The sequence below is a fragment of the Montipora foliosa genome, chromosome 12 (assembly GCF_036669935.1).
Source record: "Montipora foliosa isolate CH-2021 chromosome 12, ASM3666993v2, whole genome shotgun sequence".
Lineage (NCBI taxonomy): Eukaryota > Metazoa > Cnidaria > Anthozoa > Scleractinia > Acroporidae > Montipora > Montipora foliosa.
Window position 1 is genome coordinate 37,211 of NC_090880.1, and position 12,742 is coordinate 49,952.

Here is a 12,742-nt window from a genome sequence, read left to right on the forward strand (position 1 = left end):
CCATGGCATGCCTTCTGTTACCGATCCTATCTTATATACAGGGATGTCATCGATTCTGGCTAGTCACTGGTTTCTTGTCTTTGTTCCCTCTTGCTGAGTGGCCTTCTTGGACTGAAATCAAAACTAAGCCACTGATGTAGCCTTAAATTTGTAGTCTTTGGGGTTAAAGACAAGGTGCTTAAACGTATCCTCTTACTTATGAACTTCAGTGGAAATTAAGGTGAATGAGAGATTATGTTTACATTTTATTGAAACTTGAAGTTAAAAGGTTATGCTTCCAAAAAAATACCAGGATCAAGCTTTAAATTTTTAACTAGGTGTATTACAATTTATTGTATAATATGATGAAGAATTTGTTTCTGTTTTTGCTGTTACAGATATTTCAAACAATGGCAGAAACTATATGTAGGGAGGAACAGAGCAGGCAGAGTATGTAATTTCTGGTCCCTTTGTTTTAGTAGATTAATGTTCAACATGTGAAAATCGAAATTGATTTGAATAGAGGCATGACATAATTTATTATAATTTATTTTGATGGAATTTTATCACCCTGGTGATAGTAGTCCTCAGAACAACCCTTTTTTTACTGACGTGTTGACACGTTTGCCCAGGGGTGGAATCCAGAGTAGTTTTCAAGTGATTTGCAGAAAGCACTCAAATTTTTTTCAAACCTTTAATTATTTCTCAGCTCTTTATTGCAGTTCACTAAAGTCAATTATCCGTCCTTGCGTTAGTGTTTATTATGAATAAAACAAATGAGAAATTATTCCGTCGATCACCACAGCAACCCAGCCCCTCCCAAGCGATTTGGACGCGTCTCCGTTCCTACGGTTTCGTCTCATTTCGATACTTCCGAGAACAACGCGAAAAAAATTTTAAGGCCGACCGGGCCCAGTTTCTACCTAGAGGGTGGGGACTGGATGTACATGGATCTTTTCATAAATCACTCAAAACCCACTTTCGCTTGGTCCGAATCACTCACATTGTCTTGCGAACTACTCAAACTTGGTTATGATTGGCTATTCAGGTCGCAAACTATCGTGCCAACTACTGACCAACCTATATAACGGCGACCCCCCCCCACATTCCCCTTCGTTCTTGTTGAATTCATTAACTTGCTACGGAAGGAAAAAGAAAAGAATAGTTTTGATTTATAAACCATGCTTCAAGGCGATCCAGTTTGTCGGAAGGAGGCCTGTTCTCAGTATGATATTTGGGGTTGGTTTTCAAGGAAATCACGTCGTATTCAGACCAGGACAAGCTCAACTTCAGAGAGAATGTATAAAAACCAGGTGATCTTGAGCTATTTGATTTCCCAAGTGTCAGTGGAATGTTCGAAGTCTAAGGCGTAATTCTTTTTTGTGGGGCTGGCTGAAAAGATTTTCCCTGGCTATCAGAAATTTAAATTTCTTGATGGTGCATTTTGTTTACCGTGTGCTAAATTCTTTGGAGGCCCGTGTGGGCGAAATTCAAATAAAACTCAAGTCAAATTGTACAAACCTCCACTCACACTGTGGCTGTCCCCCATGTCACGTTTTAACCAAACAGGCGAGCGGGAATGTGAGATGCATAACTTTTCAGTGATTGTGGCTGGATAATTTTTTGAGAATTAACAAGAGAATCAGTCCCAATTGATCAACAGCTCACCACCTTACGAAACGCAGAAAGAGGCAAACAAAGCCTCTAAAAAGCCAGCTATCCTCACTGGGCAGGGCACAATGTAACCGGCGTTCAAAAACAAAATAAACCGGAAACTGCGTCAAACATTTAAACCAAAAAAGATCACTCGCTTCTACCACCGATAAACATATCGGTCAAGCATAGAATCATTGGCGCAAAAGGCCGTGAGGCCATAAGGTCACATTCAGATTACTGCGGAAAAATCAACACCAAGACCAAATTAGACCGCCTAAATATTTTTTTGAAGAAAAAGTATCACACAGCAGTAATAGGAGCTTCAAATGTAAAGCCTCATCGGGCAAAAACCCTTGCTAAATGACTCCTAACAGGAACTGCCTAAAAGAGGCATCCATGCAAATGTTTTACTCAAGAGAGTAAACCAGAAACCAGACCATGGACAAGGGAGTCGTGTAGGCCTGTCAACCTTTTTTAACACTTTTTTCATAGTCAAGCACAGGATAATTTCTCTCTAGTGATTACTTTCATGTTATTCTGGTTTGTCTGGTGTTTTTTTATCAGACAACCAGAATAACATGAAAGTAAGCAATAGAGTAGTTTGCAACTAAACTTTTAAGACAGAATGATGCCTTTCTGGAGGAGGCTGCTTATGTGTCTGAATGGTTTGAGGTGCTATCATAATGCCGAAAATTCATTCTGAGAGCCATAAAATTTACAAACCCCCCTAGTTTACATGTAGTTGGTGCAAATCACTCATGTCAAATCCTGGATCCACCCCTGTTGTCATTGGCTGTTGTGGTTGTGGTATTACAATGTAGTATTATTATTGTTATTGCTTCTCCTTGATATTGCCGCTTTTTTTCTCTTATGGTAAACCATGCTGATTTTCATTCCTTGAACTTGGGCAGTCATAAGGTTTGTGATGACAGGATGTGATGTGATGGAGTAAGTACTTTTATTCTTATTATTATTATTATTATTAGAATCTTATTATTATTATTATTATTATTGAAGAATAAAAACTAACAACAAAATCCGACGTTTTTCGGAGTCAGACCATGATTCACAATTTTCATAAACAGGTGTTAAATCAAAACAAAGACTTTTGCATAAATGGCAATTAAACGATAAGTTTGACCCTATTTTTTTTACAATTTTTCTATTTTTGACAACTTTTTTGCTCTAATACCAAGGCGAAGGGCAAACCAAAAACTTTAAGCACGAAGGGAATCTGACTGCTTCTTTAGTGATGGTTGACACTCACGGATCAAAACGCAGTCAGATTCGATTTGTTCTAAGTTTTTGTTGCCCTTAGCCTTTTGTATTCTAGCAAAAAATTGTAATTATCTTACTATTGTTTAATTTCCATTTATGCAAAAGTCTTTGTTGTGGACCTAACGCCGTTATATTTAAATTGCTCATTGTCCATTACAGTTTTGACCTGGATAATGTGTTCATGTCGGACTCCGAAACGTTGGCTATTGTTGTTAGTTTTTCATTCTTAATACGATTTCTAAATCGATCTATTAAATTATATTAATTATGTTTATTATTATTATTATTATTATTTATTATTATTATTATTATATTATTGATTATTATGATTAGTATTATTATTATTATTTATGACCTGTATTATTGACTCAGTTAGTTTCACATTTTCTTCCTGTCATCTTCCAATAGAATCTCCCCATGGGAGGTGATGATGGACAAGAAGGCAATTCTGTGGACACATCTGACAGAGGAGGATTTCGTTGCACTGTTGTATGATACCCTTTTTCTTAAATAGCTCTCGCTTGTTTCAAAGGAAGTGTTTTTTTTGAATGAAAATTGTAACGGTTGCAATAATAATTTATTCCAGTTCCCAAAATTCAACAATGAGCAGCAAAGCACCGATGGAGTTCCCTTGCAATTTAAACTGGTGAAATATTTAGTACCTATTAAAATTAATTGAATACATCACATTTCATAGTATCTTTAAAGTTTTGTTACAAGCACCATACGATCGAAAATACAAGACTTCATTCATTTTTGGCGGTATAAATTTATTTCAACCAGTTTGCTAAATATCTTGCCTTGAAAAAGGCATCTGGAATATTCATACCCTTGTGAAGGATTTGCTTTTTGGTTGCAATGATCATTTGCAATTCGAAATCAAGCCCTAATCCATGTGATCAATTGCTGGCAGGGAAACAATGATTTGCTTGTTGTTAAACAACTTTGCCCAGCAAATAAAATAGATCAATTAAGAAAGCGTCTTCCAAGCAGTTATTTTACAATTAGTTATTTTAATCAAGGACGATGCCTACTGTTGTTTTGGCACGTGTGTTCGTCGCATCTCAAAGATACTTGGCTTTCAACAGGGGGTGCTTACTATTTTATACAGGGATATTTTTGCATGGTTTAAAGCTATATATGCAGAGACAGTAGAACTTAGCAAGTGCTCTTGGTATCCAAAAAAAAATTGATAGTAACCTGATGGATGGCATGCATTCTCTCAGAGATAATTATAATTGAGCTTCAAATTATTTGAAAAGAATTCCACACCTTTCTTTGTATTTAGAGCTTTTTACAAATTTTGTTGATTAATAGGCTTTGAAATTGGCGTGGTTTACCCCCAATAATTATTAGATTTTTGACTTCAACTGCTTTTCCTGCATATTCAGAAACAAGCAAAAATACCGTTTAATTAGTAGACCACAGCTGTCTAATCTACAGGGCTGGACACTGCCTCATGCCGTCTGTGGCAGCTTTTACAAATCTTAAAGTAAAGTCACACAGTTTCTCATCGGTCAGTGTAAAATGCAGACTGCAGACTGCAGACCGGGGTAAAATACAGACTGAGGTTATAATTTAACTTGTTGAAAAAGCCAAACCCATTATAAATACTCACAGTTAAGCCTAAAATATTTTTTTAGGCCTAATTAGGCCTAAGGTTTGCATTTCTAGGGGTTTTGGGCCTTTTTCACCAGTTACAGTATAAACCTCAGTCTGCATTTTACCCCTGGTCTGCAGTACTGCAGTCTGCAGTCAGTGCGTTTTACACTTACCGTGTTTTCGCAATCCATATTTCTTGGTATCTTTCCACCTTACTGCTGTCATAAATTAAAGTAGGAAATGCTGTTAAACTGCCAAATTATGGAATGGATGAGTTTTTAATTGGAGTAACAGCTATCTATTTTACAGATCAAGTGAATAATATTTTTTGTATTTAACCCTTTGACCCCAAACCCCCGTCACACCCAGAGTAGTTTACTCTGTCTAATGCCAGACAATTTTTTACTCGTCAATGGGGGACCCCTGGAGTCAATGGGTGAATAAATAACATCAGAGTATGTCGTTACTGTTAAGCCATATAAACCCCCTGACAGCCCGGTCGTAATCACTTCTTTATCATCCTCGCATTTATTTACCTTCGATTTTCACGCATTCTGAAGAGTTGTAACAGTTTGCTAGCCCCTCCCCCAAAGACCCCTTACCTCCGCACCCATAGTACAAAGTTCCCCAGTTTATCTCCCATGGAAACATACCCCCGGCAACCTGGCAATGCATGGCGTGATAGCAACGCTTGTGTTGCTTGTAGAAAGAGTAAGGACAGTGGGAAGGATCTTGTGAGAAAAAAGACCGTAACTGCAAGAATGTGAAATGACAAGACAAGCAACACAATGGGAGCCGAAGTGGAGTTGCATCGACTTGTGTATTTGGCGTTTTGCGTTTCACCCTATGCTGGGGTGGTGAATTTCAACTCATCTACATACGCTTACTGCACGCTATGTTAAATCACATCGGTTTGAACTACAAACACGCTCAGGGGAGCTATAAACTTGCCACTTGCTTCCTCTAATGGGAACGAAAAACCCTCACTCTTTCAATCTGACAGCGCTCAAAGGCAAACAAAAAAAAAAGATGTCACAGAGCAATATAACTCAATCCAGGAGACACCTCCGGAGCACCCTTTGGTCACAACATTGCTCTTTCGGACCCAGAAAGGCGCAATTTCGCGAGGTTGTGTAATAGTTTTTTGTTGTTTTTTTCTCCGTGTTTAGGATATGTAAATAACCTTAGGTGGTAGAATTATATTCGAATAACACAAAACAGTAATTCCAGTTGATTTTAAGTGTCCCTTGAGTAACCCTGCCTTGATCGACTCAAAAATGTTTTTCCGAGCGAAACTTTCGCTTCGGTGCACTAAAGCTTGAATTTAGTTCATGTTAATCTTTACCGGGGTATGAAATGTGTCGTTAAAAGGGCCCAATAGCGATGCAAATTAAGTGTTAACATTTTTGTTAGGGTATTTTAATACAAAGCCACACTTTCGCTAGCCATGATTTCTTTCAATGAACTGTCACACGATATCATTTTTGATTTCTCGTGATCCCGAATCGCCAACAAATGTGCGACAAAATACAGATACTATTCAACGCGCCGACAAATTGTTTAGAAGTATTTTTTAATTGAATGTCAACAGCACTGCAACGACCTACTGGCAGTCTTACATTCATTATAATTTGTGCCAAAGCGGGATTTCTTTCACATCTACGCAAAAGGTTGTAAGTTAAGGGTTAAACTTCATTATCGTCAATTTCGATCGGAATCCAGATGTACCCAATAATTGAAAAAAATATCCCCGGCTAAATGGAATTATAATTCGTCTGTTGACTCTTTCAATGATCTTGTCACTGTGGAAACAACAAAATAGTTGAATGCAGGCTTTCTATCTACGTACAGTTTTTTCGTCCGCAGTTTTTGTTAGTTTTTTTACGCCGTGTACTGATTTTTGTCGCGTTGTGCTTCTTTCTTGTTTTAGGTTAACATCGGTCTTTTATTGATTTATATCCCCATTATGCAAAGTTAATCGTCTTATCGCCTTTTCGGTGATCACAACGAACATTGTAAATGTCAAGACATGATATATAATTATTATATTGTACATGTGTGAGAGCTCGTGGATGACACTTTAATATGTTTACAGAGGATAATTCAATTACAACCGTAAAGAAAACTTAAACTTTTCAAGGTCATAAACCCGTGAAGCTTTGACAATATGTTTCGGGAATGTTGATTGTTTGGTTTGTGTGCTGGCCAGTCACTGTGAAATTAAGTTGGGGCAAACCTCAAAACCACAAACCTGATAAACATTGCTGTTTGTGGTTTACTTTTGCACCGCCCGATTTAACCGCTATTGCTTTGCTGTTTTCCGAAAATTACTGTTTAATTGGCACCCAAGAAAATTGGTGATGATTTTGCAATTCACAATGTTTTCAATAATAAAAGGGATTAGCATGTTGTTTTTTCCCTAATAAATTAAAATTTGGATGTCACCAATGTTACTTTATAATGATTTATCATAATATATTTACATCCAATCATTATGATTGTATAATAATTATAGGAAATCGTATGAATGTGTCACAGGGCGCGTTCATGTAAACGTGTTGGGAGGGGGACTGATGAGAAATTGTGAGGATCCCCCCAAAAAAATAAGAGGTAAAAGGGAGTGGGGGGGTTTTTGAAGAATATAACCCATCTTCACAAGTGTTACCTTAAATAATAAAAACAAAAATTGTCATTTTGCAATGTAACACAATTTAACAAAAATAATTTTATCATAACTATTCAAGAGTGTAAAATGGGGTTGACAGGCCTACATGACTTCCTGGTAAGGTGGTCTGGTCTCCCTTTTCCTTTGTCATAATTTTGCTCTATCGAGTTTATGTTTGAATGGACTGCCCTTTTAGGCAATTCCAGGAAGATTTCCTTTAGCAATGGTATTTCTTCTGATGAGTCTTGAGATTTGGACCTTCAGACTACTGTTAGAGTTCAAGCAGTCCCTTCATAAATCATTCTCGGCCAGCTTTTCTGATGCATTCGTGTTTTGTTTGCTGCAAACAAATAAACTGACCGAGGGCGGCTTGGGAAGAGAAGTGTTAAGATGGTACTGCACCCATTGCAGTAACTGGCGCGTTTCAGAATGACCAAATCTGTTAAGCTAATCAGTGCGTTTATTGACAGATGGTTCCGCCTTTTTTCATTGCTAATGTCAATAAACACTCAAACCACTTGACAGTAACAGCTTGGGACTATTTATAAATTTGAATGTTGATTCAATCAACTATTAGGAAAAGGCAACTCACAGAAAACTACTATATTTACTTTAAATTTAATGAGCCGACACTCCAAAAAAGCCTGGTAAAAGTATGGGTAGAAAAGCTAAGCAGAGGGAGGCCTCAGACTTTTGCCAGATTTGCAGAGTAAATGTTAAATTGCATGTCCTCAGTGTTTTGGCAAGTTTCGACGGCATGATGTTCGTCCACAACTATCAAGGACCAATTCTTTTTTACAACAGTCGACTCCATCAATCAGCCATTCTGAATCAGCAGACAGAGCTTGTTCTGCAGAAATAATGACTCAATACTTGTTTGAAACTAATTTTCTTTAACAAATTCACTTTCTTCTTGAAGGCAACTACCCATGTGATTTAGCTGGTCTTCATTGAATGCTGGCAACGACCAAAATCAAACTCTATCCGATCGTGATAATTTCCCACGATTGGATTGCTTTTGATTTCCGTCATCCGTAGACAAAGCTCTCACAAAAAATGCGTCATTAATTTTCGTTATATAATAATTGCCTTTTTACTCTTCTGCAATTCTTGGAAATTGGTGGACGATATTTCAGAGCCATTTCAGTAATGCTAAAAGATTGGTCTACAGTGTTTGGTAGCTTTTATGAAATTTTTTTGAAATTTAGGAGATTTTAAAAGCAAAATAATATCTCCACAAGTGACTTGGGGAAAATGTGCCGAGAGCCAAAAATTCTTTAATTTTATCCTTTCATTGCCAGCCTTATTTCAGTTGGCAGACGAAGCAAGAAGACCTGGAGAAAAAATTCAAGAACTTGAGGACAGATTGAAGATTTTTGGATCATCCGCCTTCTAATAAATTACATAATAGAACAAGCACAACAGTTTTTAAACAACGGAACCAAGATGAAGGGAGTGCTCAAAATGCGCTCTCTGGAATGTGGCAGCTTATGAAGTTTAATAAAGCGACGCCAAGCTACAGAGGATTCCATTGACAGAATAATGGCAATTTGAATTAATTCCTTGGAAGTGATGGAAAAGCAATTCGTGGGGCTTAACAGTGCACTTGGAGGATGTTTGTTCATGAACTTAAGAATCTCACGGGTAATTTTATTTGGTCCAGAGACAGCAAGGAGGGGACAAGTCTAGGCAGAGATTGATGGCCAAACTGTTAGAAGGGGGCAATGATGCCACATCACGTTTAAGGTCATTAAAGAAGCAGTTGAAGACATTTGTCAGAAAAGAGGAGTTGGTATTGTGATTCAAAATGGCCTGCTTTTGGGAAGAGGCTATGAACATAAAGAAAACTGATCTTGAGAAGAGATCACAGCACTGTACTTAATGTATGGAAATCGACAGATGTGTCCATCGGAACTGGCAGAAAAAGAAATATAGCATCTACGGAACTGGTTGATAACGTGAATGAATAATCTGACACTGAGTCAGATGGTCGAGCACCGACAGCCCCATTACCATCCACATTACATACACCCATTCCCAACCCTCAGACTGCCCCAAGACTGCGTTCACACAAAGCACACAGGTAGGAGATCGCTAGTCTTTCACCTTTCTCATTAAACTCAATGTTGTAAGTTATTTTGTCAAACCACACTTATCATCCTTTTCACATGTTTACTGTGTTACCGTGCCCCTAACCCCAAATATTTTTTTTCGCTAAAATGAATCTTTGCACCTGTTCGAATTTAACCGTTCGCCTTTGCGACCATTTTTTCCTTTTTAACTAACACATCCTGGGGGGGGGCATTTTAATAGGCTTTTTCGAAAGTTGCGAAAATTCAAGCATCTTTCTGTTCACGACCGAGTCAGAAGGGGAGTGGGTCTATTCTTAATTTGGACGTCACAATCTACTTTGCATGCATTTTAGCAAAGAGTTAATGCAATGGAAATCAGTTTGTGATGTCAAATCAGGAATAGACCCACTCCCCGTCTGACTCGGTCGTTAACAAAATTGCTTGGATTGTCACAACTTTCGAAGCCTATAAAATGGCATGATATGGTTAGAAAACTGACAAAATTGGCCGCAATGTTGTTTCAAACCGTGCAAGGATGCATTTCGAAAAAAATATTTTGGGGGTTAGGGGCACTTTACCCATGTCGATATTGTTAATTTTCCCTTCTACAGTCCATTGTGACATTGTCCAGTTACTTGGTGGGAGCTAAAGAAAATTACAGGAAATTAGTTCAGGTGATCTGGTTGATGCCATTTCAACATTTTTGTTGCTCTTAATTCTAGAATCTGACAAGGGGTTAGTTGAGTCTCAATATTGCCCTTTTTCTTTCACCTGGGAAGGCATTAAAAATAAAGGTCAAAACCTGAAAAATCAGTGAGCAGATAAACGACTATTGGGGGTGACATAAAGTTAATGAAAGTCTGAAGCTGGAATCTGCAACTACACTGGTGTGTGCCTAGCTGGCAGGCCAGCGTTGCATTACATTGCCCTGCCCAAAGTGGTGACACTTGAGTCTTCATTCAAAAGGAGTATTTAAGTTTAGAGTAAAGGCTTGTTCAATGAAGAAAACCGAAACTTAATACGTTACTGTTAAATAAGTGTGTTAAGCGAGAAAATACAGTATGTAAGGACGTTCGCGCCCCATTGCTACGGCTCATCTTTTTCGCACATGTCACGCCACACTTCCATGCATCGAAGACCACGCAGGTAAACACGATGCTAGAGGCGCAAACAGTTTCCACACGAATAGAACACGAAAGTATTTGTCATCATGGGATAGCTGTGGAACCGCAGGTCTTCCTAACTCTCCGGAACATGTCACGCAATGGCTTGACAGTGCGATAGACAATTGCTGTGAGAACTTCGCAGCGATTTTACTCTCTTGAATGCTCTGGTGACCCCCATTTTTTCTTCCGTAGATCACTTCCTTTCTTGATTTTGTCCATTTTAAACAAAAAACAAAAAAAATCTGTACGTGAGAAGTTGCAAATATTTGGCCTTTTATGCTCTCGTGCGACCGAAGTTTTCTTATCTTAGACAATAGGTCCTCGTTTTTCAAGGTCTAGTTCACCTCAGAAAAAGGACATCAGCTGCAAAGGTTAATTTAGTTATATTAGTTATGTTTGACTGAGTACGTTTACCTGATCTAAATTTCACTCATGTCGCTTTTTTATTGCATGACAGTTGTAAGTTAAGATCGTCTAAAGTAACGCCAATCTTCTAAAAATGCACCTCATGATCTCGAAAACGAGCACGGTGACCCTCATTTTTTTTTGCCTTGTTGGCAAAAGTAGATAATTACCTTTCGGCGGGGCAATTTTTTAAAAAATCTTTATGTGGGAAACGTTTTGGGGCGCGAACGTCCTTAACATAAAACCTATGATCCATTTTGCAGTTATGTTATTTTTTAGAAGCTGAGACCCACTCCACTTTTAAGTCTTCATGCCAACATATTTCCACCATTCTTGGTTCTAGCAGACTGCGATAATATACTGAGTATATATATTCCTGCAGTCCATGTTGACGCACTTCCATCCCTCTTTGGGCTATCCTTCTGCAGAGATGGTGGTAATGTCTGAGGCACATGAGTGAACTATCTGATAAGCATAGCAAGGTGGAAAAGCACTTGACAACTGTAACAGAATCACAACATGTAATAGCTGGAACCTTATCCAAAGTTGGACAAGCACTGCCGCAGAAGTTAGCAAGGAAGACTTGAATATTCCTGATTACTTGCTAGAACAACTGGCTATGCTTAACAAGGTTGTGTGCTGCTTTGAGGAAACCTCTATTTCAGTCACATTTTTTGTTTCATCTTTATTTATTTGAGTTGGATTACAGAGTAGCTTGAGGTAGCATTAACTATCAGTGAATCCTTAAGTGCAGTCACCATGATGACTCAGAGGATATACAAGTATATTAATGGCTGGGCACGGGACTAGTTTTACAAGTTATGCACGTCTGTAGCCACAAGTTTATAACAGTCAGCGTTTTTTTATCTTTTCTGCTAACTATTAGTACCATAGAAAATAACATTAAAAAATACCCATCTGGCAAACGGTGATGAACTCCTGAGCAAGATCTGAATGAACCACCCGATGACGACTGTGGTTGAATTGGTGAACTCAGGGGGGTAAGACTTTTTGTACTCTTGTTTCCTAATCGATCAATCATCATTTCCTAATTGTTTTTATTGTTATAAAGGTGTTGGCATAACTAAATACAAACCGAGACTCAGTTGCTTTGGCGGAAGTAAAGCACATTTCCTCAAGTAACAAAGCGCACATAGAGTGAATCAATCTGGAGCTTGCCGCCATAGCCCGGCTGAATAAGCCAAATTTCATGGCTGGCGTTGTCACCCAATCACCAGGTAATTGACAGCAGCGTGTTAAGATGCCAGAAGTGATCACTTTGACTGAACTACAAAGTGAACATGAAAAGCTGGAACTGACAACAGACATGCAGCATTCCGAGCTACTGGAAGATCTGAACAGGAACCATGTAATGAAGTCCCCTGACCTTTGCCTGATAGCAAATCTGATTATATTCCCTGCCATGGGTCCCAACGCTCACTTTGATGACAACCGCCGTCCACAAACTTTGGCTTGGACAGGACTGTTCAAAGATCATGTCCCAGGATATGTTTGCTGACTGTGACTTGGGCCGGTTTACGTTCAAGTCGCCCTATAGCCATCTCGCCGCGAAACCAGAGTCATGTTGCCCGGAAATTTTATAATCATGTCGCCCTATATCTTGAGTCATGCCGCCCCCCATCTTGATAACAGCATGTGCTCCATAATCATCGCATGGTTGCTAAGCAAGAGTTTGGCATTGCGCAGTAAATTTCAGACACGCAAACATATTGATTGCTAACAACTAACCCTAATTACACCCAATGACGTGTGGGTTACCCAAGTAAGCACCCTCCCCTTGAAACCAAATTCAAATACCAACTGGTGTGTCTTGCGCATTCCTTTATAGTATTTCCTCCTGTTGTTAAGTGAGCCCATACAACATGTGAAGTATCACTTAAGAATTTGGTAGCTAAGTG

At 38.6% G+C, this 12,742-nt stretch overlaps 2 pseudogenes; both read left to right on the forward strand.

Annotated features, from left to right (window-relative positions):
- Positions 1-8,591: 8,591 nt before the first annotated feature.
- LOC137979908 (uncharacterized) lies at positions 8,592-11,270 on the forward strand (annotated as a pseudogene).
- LOC137979909 (uncharacterized) overlaps positions 11,270-12,742 on the forward strand; it is a 2,022-nt pseudogene continuing 549 nt past the window's right edge.